At 40.8% G+C, this 17,974-nt stretch overlaps 1 long non-coding RNA gene across 1 annotated transcript in view; it reads right to left on the minus strand.

The window, feature by feature from the left end:
- Positions 1–353: 353 nt before the first annotated feature.
- Positions 354–17,974, minus strand: part of LOC308468377 — a 28,106-nt gene continuing 10,485 nt past the window's right edge. Inside the window, exons 4-5 of the long non-coding RNA XR_013981613.1 lie at positions 9,386–9,526; positions 354–734 (exon numbers count right to left, since the gene is read on the minus strand). This is a non-coding gene — a long non-coding RNA (uncharacterized lncRNA). The remainder of the gene's footprint in view (positions 735–9,385; positions 9,527–17,974) is intronic.

Here is a 17,974-nt window from a genome sequence, read left to right on the forward strand (position 1 = left end):
AAGGAGTATGTAAAAATGGACTGTTAACAGATGAGAATATACAATTATTATATATTAAGACAAAGGTCTGAGATAAAAACAAAGAGGGAAAGGATTTGCTGAATTAACTTACTGAACTGGAATACAAAAAAGGGGAGGTGTGAGGAGGTCAGGGAAACAAGTGAGTGAAAGACAAGATATGGAAAGATTGATTTGTTTTTAATTGTTTTTACTTTTTTGTATTTTGTACTTCTTTTTTTATTCTTTCTTATTATTACTATCGTAACTCTTTTTTTATTTTTGAAACTTTAATAAATATCTTATAAAAAAGAGAGAGAGAGATGTTGCAAATGCTGGTGTGTGCAGATGGAGGCAATTTGGCCATATTTAGGATGTGCATCAAAGTGTCTTTAAAAATTGTGGTGGGGCAGCCTACCAGCAGTGACAGAGTTCCATCAGCCCCACTCCCTTTTATCAGCACATTCAGCCCAACCCTACACAAAAGGATTCCAGTGCATGAGCAGCTGCAAACATTGGAGGTGGAGCTGATCGTGTACCTGAGGTTGAGTATGGGGCCACTGGCTGTGCCCTGGTTTTCCTTATCCACACATACATTCTACACATGAAGTCTCTCTGTGTGTTGTGTCTTTGCACGCTTCTTCCTTTTTCTTTTCATTGCAGCTTTATTCTAGCTTGTTGTTTCCTCTCACACACTCCTTGTAGACACAGTGATAGCAAAACCCTACAGTGCCATCCTGTGGATAAATTATGCTAATTGTGAAATTGCAACTGGAGAAACTCAAATTCCCTCTATTTTCTCTTAAAAATATATATCACATTTTATTTGCCTGGGTATAATTTTACAACATAACCAAGTTCATTAAAAAGACAGGAATGAGTGTGAGCACTTGGTGTGTTTTATGTCTTCAAAGAGCTTCTTTTTTTGCATCCACTGCAGAAAGCCAATAAACAACTCCAGAATATGTACAATATAGCTTCCTCCTCCCAAAAATATTCTTTAGCTTTCTTTATTTATTTAAAGGCATGCAATAGAAGCAATCTTTAAAGATAGATGAAATTTCCCAAAGGGCAAATCTTGTTCTAGTTTGAGATGCATATAAATTTTGCCATGTACTTTGCTTGTTGTTATCTTGTTGCATTATAAGTAGCTTTTTTTAAAGCATACTTGTGTGTGTGCGTGCACACACACACACAAATATCTTATTCCTTCCAACAGGTAATGAGTGTCAATGGGATTGCAACCAAAAAATGAGGGAAGTGTCAGCATGCTTGAAAAAACCTTGAGACCAGTAGAAGTATAAAACAAGTTTTTTCTCCTCTCCAATAGACCTATGGAATGTTGCTCATCCATAGGGTGTAGATTGTCATTCTCAAGGGGTGGGCTGGAAAGGAATGGGATGACCTGCTAGAGGGGTGCGTGATTGGCTGGCTGGAATTATGTGCAGTGATTCATTGGGTCTATAAGAAGTGAGAGGATCTTTCAGGTATTCTGGTCCCAAGCTGCATAGGGCTTTATCTACTCAAATGAGCACTCTGATCTTAGCCCAGGAGCTAAGTATGCTGTTACCAAGCCTGGGAAATACTGTGGAGAGTGGATAACAGCTGTCTTAGATACTGCCAAGCTAATGGCTATCTGCCCCAGCATTGTTTATCATGAGTGACAATACTTCTATAGGATTCCAAGGGAATGCTTCCACCAGAGATCCTTCAAATACAAATTCAGGAAATTTGTATCTGGGACCTTCTTCATGAAATTTGCATGCTTTACTGCTATTTTTACTTGCAACCTATTCTTCTGAAGCAAATGATAGATAAATAGCCACAAATAAGCTTGGTATATCTGAATATTGTTTTGGGTGGAATTGGATGAAATCTGCAGGCAAGGTCATCCCTCCTCAGCACCTAAATCCTGCCAAATTTCAGCAGGATGGCTGCAGTGGTTTTCCTGCAAGTGCAGCCTTTATATTTTCAGGGTGCCTTTTTTTTTTTTTTTTAAAGGAATTTATTACCCTCCCTTGGTATTTTACGGACAATTGGTTAAAAACTGCAGGTGCACACGAGAGAAGCCCCTGTGTAAGAAACCTGAAAAATGGCAAATAAATAGGTCCAGAGGCATTTGTGCTATGCAGTTACAAGCTTGGCATGTCAGTCACAGCACAATTCTCCTTCCACCACTTCCCTCTGAAACCTGGCATCTTCCTTAAGCTTAGAGGAGACAAATAAATGATTCGCTCTTGAAAAGCTGATCCTTCCTCCAAAGCACTGGAATAGGAGAGTGCTGATAAAATCATTTCCTCTGATTACATACTAGACCTTGCAGGTGAGTTGGAAGTCCCCCCCCCCCCCCCGAACCTGATGTTTTCCTTAAGCTAGAGGTGTAAGTTTCCATTTCGCAAAGCTTCTCCTCCCCCCCCCCCCCGCATCATGGCATTAGCAGTAAAGCTTAGAAACATAGTTTTCCTTCTCATAAATATTTGTCTGCAGCATTTTTTATTTGATGCCTAGATTGCTGAGGCACATAATAAAGTGCTTTGTAGATCCCTCTGCAGCACCCATCGCAGCCAGTTACTTGGGATTTGTACAAATAATTTGCACATCTCCATCATGAGCACACCTAGTCCACGTGAATTCTATAAGGATGTATACCGATCGGGTGAACATAACTACATGCCTTACACCAAGGGTAGCTGTGGCGATCACACAGGGTCCCCGGACGTTTGACGGTCTATTGATCCCTGTGCTACCACTGTGATTGCCTCTTTGCTGCCACCAACCCGTTTCTCTCGGGTACACACAGAGTCCAGACAGTTGTTAATATTAACAAATAATCAAGTTTATTTTATAGGCATGAACAAGCTTATGGTTTCAGTTATTTTTTTCTTGGCAGTTTCTTAGTCTTAGTTTATTTACTGACCTATATGTTCCTAACAACTTCAAACTGATTATCCTAACTATCTATCTGACTCTACCTAACAGTTCCCCTCACTCTCACCACACAACTCGACCAACCCACAGACTTATATCCTCCCTCTTTCTTCTCCAACTCCCAACTCTCAACTGACTTCCACACAACTCCTACTCTCACTCTAACTCCTATCAGTTTCCACTGGCCAATCACGTCACACTCATTTAACCCTTTCCTTATGACCCACCTAGGAGGCAAACGCCACAGTAGCCAACTCCCAAGAGACTGTGATCTACTCACAAAGACTGGCAGTTATCTACCCCCTTTTTGGGGGTTCAGGTCAAACTTGTTGAGCTTCTTTTAGGGAGGAGGGAATGCCTGCTTTTGGGGGGTGAAGGGCCAAAATGTTGAGCTTTTCTTAGGGGAGCCTAAGTTGTCCAGCTTCTTTGGGGGGAGCCACTGATCTGCCAGTGATCTACCACAGACATCCAGTGACCTACTGGTAGATCACGATCTACCTGTTGGACATGCCTGCCTTACACCAAATCAGACCATTGGTCCCCACCAAGTTCTGTATTTCCGACACAGCCTGGCAGGGTTTCAGGCAGGGGTTTTTCCCCAGGCCTACCTGGAGATACTGGGGATTGAACCTGGGACTTTCTGCATGCAAAGCAAATGCTCTCCACCACTCAGCTACAGCCCTTTCCCACTTGTGCATTAATGTAAAACCAAGCACTGTTATTTATATCTCACAGGTGTCATTATTTATATCTTTGGTGGAGGGGGCATGCTTGCTCCTCCACTATGTCAGAATAGTGCTGGTTCAGTAAAGTCTGTGAACTGGATTTTTGTTTATTGACATCTCCCTCCCTTTTTCTTTCTTTTTTCTTAAAAAAATGGTTTTCTTTCCTTCCATTATAACAAGTATCAAGTTCTGGACAAAACAAGATTAGCTGTAAAACTTTGGGGAGGAGATAGAATGCAGTTGTGAATAACTGTACAAAGGTTAATATGGATGAGCTTGGAGGATCATTTACTGTAGCATCTAAAATTAAAAAGAGAAAGAGAGTGTCTAAGCTGTTCTGGTATCTGTGTAACCTAATCAGCTGCTCTTTATCCATGAATTGTTGTTTAATTAACATACTGTACAATAAATGTCTTCTTACATCTAAATTAAGTGCTTATTTGAGAAGCTTAATTTGCAGTGTTACTTTTAGATTACTGATCACCCATAAATCATCTGACAGTATCTTTCCCTCCTATAATCACAAAATTATTTTTATGGGTATAGACTAAGCAGAACAGATGATAGATGGATGTGAAGAGTAGAAAGAGATTCCAGGTGGTAATGGAAAATAAATTAATAGCTGTATTCCATACTCTAGTGATTCTCCTTTGAGATGTGGTTTCTTATCCAATTTCCACTAACATTTAAAAAATTGCTATTCTGCTCTGGTGGCTATAAAATGTCAAGTAATATATTTGAAAGTTTAAGATTAGTTTTTGCACAATGAACTGGGGGTGAGAGAGAGTGCTCCATTTGGAGATTTGTAATAAATATCTTTTAAAAAAAAAATAGTAGCATCCGTGACTAATCTACAGATATTTCATATTAGCATATTACTTTTGTTCTTAGGCTTTACATGTAAATTTTGGAAGAGGGAATAAAAACCAATTTTTTGACTGACATACTGTAGTGTGTAACCACCCAATGCAACTTGGATACAATTACAGCTTGGGGAAAATTCAAGTGCCCTTCAGTTTTAGCAGGGCTTGGAGGATTTTACAGAAAAGTAAAATATGTGTACTGTTTCAAATTCTTGCCATACTTACATACAGTGTGCCTTTCTTTAGCATGCTGTTATACACTCTCTGGCTTATATATAATAAGAATGCTAAACTAGCCATGATACAGCAATTTGTCTGGGGGCTGCTGTTGTAAATCCCTCATTTACACGCTAGTCCTCAAATGTACACTTGGATGTCTATCCCATTGCTTCCTGCACAATCTTTACCTCCATGTCTGCCTGTCTTAGAGAGTGGCTTTGTAATGGATTCTCATTGGATTTTTAAGGTGATGCAGTAGCCCAGAGGGAGAACATTTATTTTACATGCAAAAAGTCCCAGGTTCAGTCCTTGGCATCTCCAGTTAAGGCTGTGAAAGAACCCTGCCTGGAGAACTACTGCCAACCAGTGTAGCTTGATGGAACAATAATCTGGTTGTATCCAATGCTAGCTCTAACTTTGTTGGACACAATCTTATGTCCCAGATGTTACTCCATAAAGGACAGTGCATCCTCAGTGGTACAACATCTGCATTGCCTGCAGAATGTCTCAGGTTCAAACTCCACCACTTCTGCCTTAAACTCTGGAGAGCTGCTGTCAGTCTTTGTAGATAATACTGAGCTAAATGGAACGATGGTTTGATTTGATATATTGAAGCTTCCTATGTTTCTATTGAAAATGACACATTCCAAAGCTTTGTGGAGTTCTAATAATCATCCATGGTTTTCCCAGTACATGGTTTTCCCAGTACTACATGGTTTTCCCAGTAGTGATGTATGGAAGTGAGAGCTGGACCATAAAGAAGGCTGATTGCCAAAGAATTGATGCTTTTGAATTATGGTGCTGGAGGAGACTCTTGAGAGTCCCATGGACTGCAAGAAGATCAAACCTATCCATTCTGAAGGAAATCAGCCCTGAGTGCTCACTGGAAGGACAGATCCTGAAGCTGAGGCTCCAATACTTTGGCCACCTCATGAGAAGAGAAGACTCCCTGGAGAAGACCCTGATGCTGGGAAAGATTGAGGGCATAAGGAGAAGGGGACGACAGAGGATAAGATGGTTGGACAGTGTTCTCGAAACTACCAGCATGAGTTTGACCAAACTGCAGGAGGCAGTGGAAGACAGGAGTGCCTGGCGTGCTCTGGTCCATGGGGTCACGAAGAGTCGGACACGACTGAACGACTAAACAACAACAACAATCATCATCATTGTGTGCTCTGCACAGTCCTCTACCTATATATAAATATCACCAATCAAGCTGATGGAAAGGGCCCTAGCTCAATAGCAGTCTAGAATGCATGTTTTGCATGTAGAAAGTCCCCAGCTTCTCCACCAAAGGGATTAGGTTGCAAGTGCCGCAAAAGACACTTAACATCCAAGAACCTGCTGCCAGTTAGAATATGTAGCCAGTTAGAATATGTAGACAAACCTGCATGTTGACTCAGTATTGCAGGAGTAGCCAATGTGGCATCATCCAGATGTTTTGGACCATAACACCCATCAGTCCTAGCCAACATAGTCAATGAGCAGGTGTCATGGGAATTGTGGTCCCCAACATTGGGAGAATGACACATTGGTTATCCCTGCCATATGTTGGTTTATCATAAAGCATCTCTGTAAACTGGCTACAACAAGAACACATGATCTATTAAAATAAAAAAAAGGTAAGGAAGGGCTGGTTCACAAGAACCATTTCATCATTTTATGACTGCAGTGTCTGTCAGAACTTTCATATTGCCACAAATGCAGTGCTTTGGGGAACTATAAAGCTGTTATACCAGGTCAAACTTGCCCAATAACATCTATTCTGACTGGCAGTTCTCCAAGGTCTTGAACAGAAGTCTTTCCTATCACCTGCACCCTGATTCTTTTTTATTTAAAAGGAAGATTTCAGAGACTGCCCCTGGGATTTTCTGCATGCAAACAAGGTGCCCTACCATTGATCTATAGTCTCTCCCTTCTCCTGAAGGAGTCATTTCACACATTCAGCAGTGAGCCATCAACCAGGTGATGCAAGGCACCATTCACAAGCCATTTTCCCACACAAGAGCCAATGGGCCATGAGCCCAGTGTGTGCTCTTGAAATGTTTCCATGGGGACACTGTTTGTACCATTCAATCATCTAGAAAACTAAAACCTAGGGTGTGGGTTTTTCTTATCAGGGAAGCTTGCAAAGGGAGATATGAGAAGTACACTATCAAATCCTTGGCCTTTCCTGAATTGTTGTCATAAGCAAAGGCCTTTATCAATGTACAGACTCCCTCCCACATATCTAATTTTTGTTCCCATCAGCACGGTTCAATTACCAACCAACCCATCATTCCATGTCTGCTTTATTGATACCTTGATGCTGGAATTCCAAGGAGAATAACAGGTTTCAGTGGTCTGAGTTCACAGGCAACATCCATGCAGCAGGAAATGGACTATGGAGGTCATATGCATATGGGGTGGCACTGGGGTATGGCTCTACATCTAGTTCATACTAGAGTTGTGCATACATGACACCTTGAAATTCTCCTTCCTGTTTGTGAGCAGAGAATCCAGGGGAACCATTTTACTAACATTGTCAAAGCAGACTGCACACCTCCTTTGTCCCCTGCCCACCATCTATCTATTTTTGCTGTCACTGCAACTTTGTTGGCAGGCTAGCCACCATTTTCTACCTTCCACAATGCCCTGGACCACCATTGTGGGGGAAAATGTTGGCCATCACAAATGTTGAAGAATATTTACAGAAGTGCAAAAGGGGCCTCAGAAGCTGAGAAAAAGAAATATCACACACAAAAAAGTATTCAGATAAAATTCTGCACAGTTGTAGCTCATACAGATTATACATCTGATTAGATTTGGTCATAATGAGAGTACTGAGAGTCTGAGGCTCATGCTCTGGTGATTACTACAGTCTTGTGCCAACTGCTGTCTCCTTTTCTTTTTGTTCTGAAGCATCAATTAGATTAAGATTTCATTCTTCCAGCTGCTTTTCCTTTAACATGTGGCATGGATATTTCTTCCTCGTTAAGTTAAATTTTATCTGTCCTCTCTATAATAGACACCTCAGTTGCTTCCTTTTTCAGTGAATGACTGGGAAGGTAGGAATGTATTGTGTCAATTGTATATAGAAGACTGGGCTAAATATTTTATTTAAGTGTGCGATTGCTGGAGTTATGAAGTGGATAGTCTTTTTTAAAAAGAAAGAAAGAAAGAAAGAAAGAAAGAAAGAAAGAAAGAAAGGAAAATGAAGATGGATATGAATATGAATATGAATATGACTACAGTATTTAAAACATTTTCCGGCTATTGCTAAGACAGTTGTGAAGTAGCTGTTTCCCTGTGACTCCTTCCCACTTCTCTACCTTTAGGAAGTTAAAACAATATGGTCAGGACCAGCCCATGCCTATATCCAAAAGCAGATGAGACCTCCTCTTTGGCTGTAGAAGACTCTACCACCAGCAATAGGACACTAGGACCAAGGATATGCCTTTGTTTGTGCCCTGAGGCTGTCTCCTGGTGATAGAGGCCCAAAAGCTTAGCTCCAATCCCTCTACCATTAGTTCCAGGACCATAGGAGCAGAGAGAGTGATGACGCTGCATCAGAATGAAAGTAGCAGCATTGTTCATGAAGCACTAAATATTCTATCCACGAGTCCTTCTCAGGAGGTAGCAAGGTTCATACTCTGTATGAGGAAGAGGTGAGACAGCAGGGGCAATTATAGCTATTCACTTGTTGCACACAACCTCCATCTTAGACAGCTTCTCAGCTGTTTCAGTACCCCTTGCCTTGGAACCTAGTGTTGCCCTGGTGGACATCTCTTTAGCCTTTCCACACCATTAAGGGATGGAAGTAATCAGACATGTACATGAAGAGTGACAATGGTTTACATTTGAGAGCTCGTAGAACTGCGCTTGTAACAAATGGAAGCCATTTTCTCTGGTGTTTAATATCTTTTGTATTTCATGGCTGTTTGTTATTGTGATCAAGGTATACTGAATAACCTTCTCACAGCTAGTAAGGAGGCATCCCCATGGTCAGGTGTGTCTAAGAGTATGGGGGAAATAAGATAACCAACTTACTTCCCACATTAAATTCCACTTATAAGAATCTCTCCAACTACCCAGTCTCTAGGAAGAGCTCTTCAGGGGATGTGAGAAGGCTGCAGTAGAAACAGGAGCTCTAATTGTCCCATTGTGCACACAGCCCTTTAGATCCTATTGGTAAATAGTTATTTCCTCTTATCTCTATTATCTTCTTGGCTCTAGCAAGACCATTTGCTGTTGCACAGGCATGCTTTAGGAACCATGATAAAGAGATGGTAGAGTTCTTGCGGTCATAGAATGAGCTGTATGACTACAGACTGCAGCTGGAAGATTACATTTTTGAATATTTCTTTGCATTTTAAAAACCCTCTTTGCAAGTAGAAAACTGCTGTCTCAGACCAGGGAGTGGGATGAGCCAGAAACATTCCCCCCTGGAATGCAGAAAGCTCCCTTAAACCAAACCATTAGTCCATCAAGGTTAGTGTTCCCATTATAATGACTAGTTAAACCATAGGGGTTTTTTTCTGGGAGATGATGTATTTTTCCATGGAATCTTACCCTGTCATAAGAGCCTCTGTAATAAAGCCTTGGAGAAATGATTACTCATGTCATCACATGCAAAACCCAAAGAGAGTTGTAAGATTCAGATTTTGAAGATACCTTTAATGCTGTTTTGTTTCTCTTATCCACGGACCCTGGAGCAAAATCTTTACTATCCCTGATTGAAATTGGGTGAAATTGATGAGCGCCACAACCCCAGAGTCGTCCACGACTGGACTTAATGGTCAGGGGTCCCTTTACCTTTAAGTATAAAAAAATGCTGTTATTGCTTTAGAAAATGCAAGGAATAGAGCACCCGCTTTAAATATACAGGTACCATACACAAGACAACCAAACAATGCCTGAACTTTTCTTCAACTTGAAAACTGGTTATTGCTTCCAGTCAAAAACAATCTTTCCCAGAGTTTGCCACGTTACAAACAGGCTCTCTAGGCAATGATAAGGGAGGTGGAAAGCAGGGTTTCTGATCCAATTTTTTTTATTGATAATCTGTGAACCGGATATAAACAAGAAACTCATCATTAATTTTTATTTTTCATGAGCTCACTAAGGTGACCATTTCCCTACCTGCAAATTTCTCATTTTAATCCTGACAATTTGCCTGAAAGAAAGTGCCTACTGCCCATTACATTCACCGTTCAGAGGATTTAAAACTCCAGAGGGCCCTGTTAAATTCCACTTTATGTTGGCATAAGTAGCTGCAATTGTGTCAGTAATTTACATTTAGGGAGAGTTGAAGTCCTTTTTTCCCTCTCTGTCCTTGAAATGATAAAGCTGCTTAGTCAGTGTAGAAAATTCAGCTAGGCTAATGCTTTTTCTCTCTCCCTCCTCTTGCTTCTGTGAGATTGTCTGCATTTTTTTCTTAATGATCAAATCAAGACTGCGGACTCAGTCCTAGGCTGCAATTACTGGGGTTTTCTTGAGGAAGGCACTGTAGGTGATGTGTCCTTGGTGATGACTCCCTCAATAAATGTAAATGTCAAGGGTATGAATTGCAGTGGTATGAACTGATCACTATGGAACAGCAATGCCAATTTATGAACAGGCTTCTTTGAATTACTGTTATTGTTACTACTCCTATTACTGTTATTATTATTCTGTCAATATCAACAGCATCAGTTTATGCCACCTATCCAACCAAATTATCTGGGCAGTTTGCAATTAAAACATTAAAATAAAATAAATCACAAAAGCAAAAACTCAAGCTCACTACCCCACCCCACCCCCAGCCTAAAAGGTAAGGGTAAAGGGACCCCTGACAGTTACGTCCAGTCGCAGACGACTCTGGGGTTGCAGCTGATGTTTGTCTGCAGACAGTTTTTCCGGGTCATGTGGCCAGCGTGACTAAGCCGCTTCTGGCGAAACCAGAGCAGCGCACGGAAACGCCTTTACCTTCCCACCGGAGTGGTACCTATTTATCTACTTGCACTTTGACGTGCTTTCGAACTGCTAGGTTGGCAGGAGCTGGGTCCGAGCAACAGGAGCTCAACCCGTTGCAGGGATTCGAACTGCCGACCTTCCGATTGGCAAGCCCTAGGCTCAGTGGTTTAGACCCAGCGCCACCCACGTCCCTACCCCCAACCTCAAATAAGCATAAAATATGTAGCAACAGAGAACTCACATGGAGCAGAGATCATGGCTACAATGCCATTAGACATCATAAGACAGATCCAGAGAAAGGCAATGTGATATTTGACAAAGACAGCTCTTTAACAGCAAGGTTTTCGGAAGACTCCAGGGTCACCACTGAAAACCCAACTCACGTAGTCTATGTGACACCCTCCCCCCCAATGTTCTTGGACTCCACTTCTACTCATTCCTTAACAGTGACCATGTTAGCTTGGGCTGACGGGAATTATTGTGTAAGAACATCTGGTGGGGATCACATTGGCTCCCTCTGCTCTAAGACAATGGCATACAATGAATTATTTTATTTCACTTTCAATTTCCAAAGGTCTTGGGACCTCCAGATCAACTGAATATGGGCAGTTTACTGCCAAATGGGCTGTGTGTTTGCAAAAAAATTCCAATTTGCATCCCAAATTAATGTGCAGCTCTGAACATAATGACTGACAAAATAATTGGCAAAGAACAGAAAAGAATGCATTTCAAAATTCAGCACTGAATGATACTTTCTAAAAACTTGTGTGGGTTAAAATACAGACAATGTCAAAAACTGAATGTCAAAGCACAGTTTGGAATGCTGTCTTTGGAAACATGTTGTAAAACTTTTTCACTTTCTTTGGAATGTCTAAAATAGCTGAGGCACTTTGGAGCACAATCTTATATGTATCTACCGAGATTTATTTTTGTGCTGTTTTATTAAAATATGTATATGCCATTTGTTATACAGACATCTCATTTTGGCATTCACTAATATCAGAAAATATAACACAAATGGAAATCATTAAAATGCAGTAAAATTCTTAATTAAAAAAATCCTGAAAATATTATAAAGGTAGCCATCAGTAGCCAGGAAAAGCCATGGTAAACAAAGGGTTTTATTCAAATAAGTTATTCTCAGTGTAGGGTCATTGAAATTAATGGGTCTAAGTTACTGATGCCCATTATTTTCATTGTGTCTACTCTGAGTAGGTCTAACATTGGATAAAGCCCAAATACAATTTCAGCATGTGTCAATGTAAGTCCCAGTGAATTCAATACAGCTTACTTGTAGGTAAGTGTGTATAGAATTAGAATCTCATCTCCCTAGATTCATTAACACTTATTGCAAATAAATAGCATGATATTTCCCAGTGTATTTTGGCTTCCTAAACTGGTCGCCTTGTCAATATTCCAACATGTATCCAGATGGCACTTCACATGACCTACTTCCTGTTTCTGGAGATTTTTCAGGATATTATGAATCAGAATCCGGACACATGTTGGATTTTTCACAAAACTCAATAAACTCTAATTTCCAGAAGAGTTAATCAGATTTAGGATTGCATCTCAATAACTAGTAAAGATTCCCTATTTGTTTTGGATATATAATAAGTTGGACCACTGTTCTGAAGCAGCTGGCCTGAGGGTGGGAGTTATTTTTTACTGACTTTTCCAACAGGATATGAAGATAAAATGTATGCAGAAGAAAACAGCGGATCAACATAAATTAACAAAGAGATCATGTCCCGTTGTGACAGAAAAAATATACAGCATAATCGAAGGAAATGAAGGTCATCATATAAGTTGAAACTATAAGGACAGAAAATGTATTTAGTCAAATGTGTCTTTCCAAGGAGATTGATGGCCTGATGTGTGTGCTAGAAAGACGTCAAGATTAATATATGATGCATAAGGAAACCAAACAGCAAGGCATGCTGTTTGACCAAGGCTCTAGAGAGCCAAGTCTGATGAGTCCATTTCTCTTGGAGAGCTAGGTGCTATATGAGTGTTCCACTTCTGAAGCAATGCGGCTGAGCATTTTTAGACAGCTACTTAAAAAATTAATGTGTTTGTGCGAGAGAAGTGGGGAGATTGTCCTTTGTGAGTGACCTTCTCTTAGTTATTATTAAAAAAATTCTCCAATAAATCTTTAACAAATGCATGGCTTTTTTCCAGTTTAAATAGTTGCCCCATGTACACTTATTTGAGTAAATCCAACTTGGACCTAAACATGCAGAGGGTCAGTGATAAATTATGAATATCCAAGACCCATGATTCTCAAATTTACTGTGAGTAGCATTTCTCCTGCATATTCCCTCCCTTTCCAAAATTCTGCATGGTTTCTCCATGCAATACCATGGAGAAAATGGCCTGCCGGTTCAGATGACTGAGCTAGCCCCTCTATTTCAAATAAGAATTTACCAGAGTAACAGTGTCTCTTTAATTTGTTGTCTGCGTGCACCTGATAATTTTGTGTGTGCATGCAATCTGAACAATCCATTCTAACATACGTGTGAAATTCTTTTTCCTTGCACAAAAAAACCTATGAGATTTTACCTTCCAGCAACTGCTTTTTAAATTTATTCTGTGACATGTTTCATGTCATGTTATGTCAAGCTGCATCTGTCAAATCACATTAGATGATGTAACACTGTATGATGTGAATGAAACAACCTGACAAGATACATCACAATAAAGTACTTCACCTAGGACGTTGTGAATGAATGGCTACAGGCCATGGAGCGTCTTCAAGCACTTATTTTGCCTGTGGCAAGGAAAATTCAAGCTTTTCCATTAAACAAAAAAACAAAACCATTTACTTTGTGAATTGAGTACTGTTCTTTGTGTCGTAAGACTCTTGCTTGACTTTTATACATATTTGGCATTTTTTATGAGAATTCCAATGTGAAATATTCAGCCCTAGTTCACGAGAACCCTTCCTGTAGCCTATTCTCCACTGTAGTCTATTTGCTTTGTTCTCTCCTGCAATAGCTTGCTTCTTGCAAGTTGACATGGAGCTATATCTAAATACTTAGACTTTCAAAGAAAAAAGATATGCAAGTATCTAGGGAGAGTTCTAGACAATGTTAGTTCTGATGGTTCTTTTAAATCAGGTTCCCCCAGTCTTTTGGATCTCATGGGCCCACTTTGCTCATGGCTCCACTCAACATCTGAAAATGATCTTCAGAAGGTTGCCCAGAATAGAATATGGCTCTTGTGTTGAAAGGCCACCTCTGCTCTAAAACTGTTTTAAACAGTTACATATCCTCTTAGCTAATCATTTCAAAGTTGGAAAAAAACAGTTTCTTTCAGCTATCAAATGCCTGGGTGAACAGGAATGTTTTACAATTCTTGCTGAAAGTTAGCAATCGATTGCACCTCACCAAGGAAGGCATTCCATTACTGGGGAACTAATAACAAGAAGGCTCTGTCAGAAGGCCAAAAAAGCGAAGTACAGTGGTAACACGGGTTACATACGCTTCAGGTTACAGACACCGCTAACCCAGAAATAGTGCTTCAGGTTAAGAACTTTGCTTCAGGATGAGAACAGAAATCGCGCTGCAGTGGGGTGGCGGCAGCGGGAGGCTTATAATAAAAGAGAATGTGGCAGACACTGGCACTGCATCATATTTTTAGCGGGGCTCTTTTGTGTCTGGTCAGACTGAGCGTGCCGCTAAAGAGCACTCCTTTCCTCTGCCACTAGGTTTCTTGGTTTCTGTTCTCGCAATTTCTCATTTTTTCAATCTTAAATTCAGCAATTTGCATTTTTTTATTTAAAGAAAGAACTTTGAGAGGAACCTTTTAATATCCAATTTTGACTAATATGCACAGTTTTGTAGACCATTATATATTGCACTCCCCATTTTATATTGCACATGACTGTGTACATGTGCCGCACCGGGAAATAAACAAATAATTTGATTCAAACCTGGAAATGGCAGGAGAGAGCTGAAGAGTCCTTGTGCCTCAAAATGAGACCCTCCCCTGAGCCCAAAGAGAACTTTGGTGAGGGTGGAGGAAGCCCCAAAGATACAGGAGGCACAGCCAGACTTTAACAACAGCTGAGACATACAGTGGCACATCAACAGATGCCACTTTCCTATGCATCCTCCAGTCTCCTTCCAGCCCCAGAGTTTCAATTCTAGTTGTGGATATTTTTGGATACCATATTTTTGGTCTGGATTAGAGAGAGAGCAGGAGAAGGCATTTAAAGGGTGTTTAGAGGGTGCTCCCCACTTACACAATTTTGACTTACACACACAGGGGCGTAGGATGTAACCACCATGCATTTTTTTTTGGGGGGGGGGGTTGACTGCATATGCCTATTTATGCATACTTTATCCTAGTAGGTGTGCTTTTGTACTCATTACTTAGCTGGAGAACTGCCTTGCAAAATTCAGAAAAGCGTGAATTTCAAAGAGCGGCTGTATTTCAATTTGCATATTGTTTCGGAAATTGTGAATTTGGTATGATTGCTTTAAAAAGTAAACTCCATTGATTTCCTTCCCAGTCTCCATACAGCATAACTCTCAACAGTAACTACTCCTTGATTTTTTTCTCCCCACCCTGCATTTCATACTTCTTCAGTTAGGCCATAAATAATTTAAGGAAGGAAGGATGAAACTCGGCTTCAACATCTTGCTGGCTTTTCTTTGCCATCATGCTGGGGCGGGAGGGAGGATTGAAGAATTTTTATTTGTATTCTAAATGTCTCTCTGACTCCAGTTCTTATTTGGCTGTCTGTCTTTGCAGCAGCATGTAAATAACAAAATGCATTACTGTAATATAAACTTAGGGAAGAGAGGATGAAATATTTTGGGTAATAAAATTAAATCCTCTTTGCCACTTCCATTGTATCCAGCTAGTGCTGGAGAGTGCAATAGAAGGGAAGAGATATCTAAAGCTGAAAACACTGTATTTAGCTTTTAAGAAGTGCCAAATGGAAGCCTATAAAGTCCTCGGTTATATCAAGGGTTCCTTTTGTGCTGCTTGACGTGCAAATCTGCACAAATTAACGGAGTAGATTTTTAAGTTTACATATTTTGGAATCTTGGAATTATTAAAATAGTTAGATTGATTTACACTTGGAAATATTCAATAAAGAAAAGCCTGAAGGCTATTAAAAATAATAATAATCTCCAGCTGTTGTCCTGTCATTTTGCTTTATATGAAAACAAATGACTAGACAAATGAACAAATTAATCCATCTTTCTCCAATAACAGGCAATCTGGTGTGCGTATGTGCTTTAAATCATGCAATTGCTTTTTATTAAGTTGAAAAGGAAATAAACTACGTCTAATAAAGCATAGTGGAAAACTTACATAATTCACACAGGAAGCTGCTGCAGCAGTATACTAATGAGACTTATGGTGCAATCATTTGCAGGTTTGCTCAGAAGTAACACCTACTGTGTTCCCTGGAGTTTACTCCTTAGTAAGTAGGCTTAGGACTGCAGCCTAGCATTGCAGTACTGTACAGACTTCCCTGGAAGTACAGTGGTACCTCGGGTTACAGACGCTTCAGATTACGCATTTTCAGGTTGCGTACCGTGCCGAACCTGGAAGTACCAGAACGGGTTACTTCCGGGCTTCGGCACTCGCGCATGCACAGAAGCGCTAAATTGCACTTTGTGCATGTTCAGAAGCACCGAACCACAACCCACGTGTGCGCAGATGCGGCACTGTGGGTTGCAAATGCTGTGGGTTGCGAACATGCCTCCCGTACAGATCACATTCGCAACCCGAGGTTCCATTGTAAGTCCTTTTGAATGTTATTGAGCTTATGTATGAGTAGATTACTGGTATACTCTTACAGTTTTGTAGTGCTATAGAGTTTAATGCAAAAGACCATGGCTCAGTGGTAGAGGATCTGCTTTGCGTGCAGAGGGTTCCAGTTCAATACATGGCATCTCTAGATAGGGCTCGGAAATACCATGTCATGGAAATCTGGAGAGCCACTCCCAATCAGTGCAGATAATCCTGAGCTAGATGGATCACTGGTCAGTGCAAGCCCACTTCCTAGGTTCCTATAATACTTGCGGCAAGGGACGCGGGTGGCGCTGTGGGTTAAACCACAGAGCCTAGGACTTGCCGATCAGAAGGTCGGCGGTTCGAATCCCCGCGACGGGGTGAGCTCCCGTTGCTCAGTCCCTGCTCCTGCCAACCTAGCAGTTCGAAAGCACGTCAAAGTGCAAGTAGATAAATAGGTACCACTCTGGCAGGAAGGTAAACGGCATTTCCGTGCACTGCTCTGGTTCGCCAGAAGTGGCTTAGTCATGCTGGCCACATGACCCGGAAGCTGTACGCCGGCTCCCTCGGCAAATAAAGCGAGATGAGCGCCGCAACCCCAAAGTCGGTCACGACTGGACCTAATGGTCAGGGGTCCCTTTACCTTTATAATACTTGTGGCAGAGAAAATATTGCAAAACATAAAAGTAAAAATGAGTGGACAGTGTTTAGGACACTGCCCTCCCCGCAAGGCCTTGCAGCTATCTCAACCACTTCCTAAGTGGCTCAGAAGTTAGTAAGATGTGTCTTCAGCTGCTATCCACAACATACAAAGATAAAAGCAAACAATAAGAACAAAATAATATAAGTCCAACACAAAGTGCTTTTGATAATAAAGTCCAAAGACAAATAAGAATACAGAAGTGAATGAAATGGATACAATTATAAAATTATAAATGAGATATGAAAACAGCCTTACATTATACAATGAAAAAGACAATAAAAGACAGTAAGAAGGCATTGCACATTTAATAAATACCCCAAACAGAAGGATCCGTGCCAGTGCTAGTCATATGATTACATACCAAATTCTCTGAAATAACAATGACCATGACTTTATTGAACCAGTTATGTAGGGGACAGCATGAAGTGCCTTTCCAGCCCTGAGTAATGACTAATTGAATGGCTACAATAAGATATGCAACTGTTTACATATAAGAGCTGCATTCCCTTTATTAAAAATAGAACACATAGTTTAGGGTCCAGAAGCAATCTTTTACCTGATTTTAGTAATTGCTTGTTTCCAATGCCTCTCCATAACTTTTCACCTGATGGGCAGTGCCATGTGATGCTGTGTGGGTGTGACCAGCTAGCCTTACCCTGTTAAAAACACAGGGCAAGGCTGGTGCCAAATTCCATAGCTGGTGGAAGGAACAGATATTCCTGAGGGTAGGTGTGAACAGGGAGAGAGATCTAAACCCAATCTATATGTCCTACAGGGGTGAGTGAAGAGAGAATGGCATGGAGCTCCCAACAGAGAAAGAGGAGGGAAACTGCTGCACTCAGCTCCTCCTT

The sequence above is a fragment of the Podarcis pityusensis genome (assembly GCF_964106645.2).
Source record: "Podarcis pityusensis genome assembly, chromosome: Z".
In the NCBI taxonomy this organism is placed as follows: domain Eukaryota; kingdom Metazoa; phylum Chordata; class Lepidosauria; order Squamata; family Lacertidae; genus Podarcis; species Podarcis pityusensis.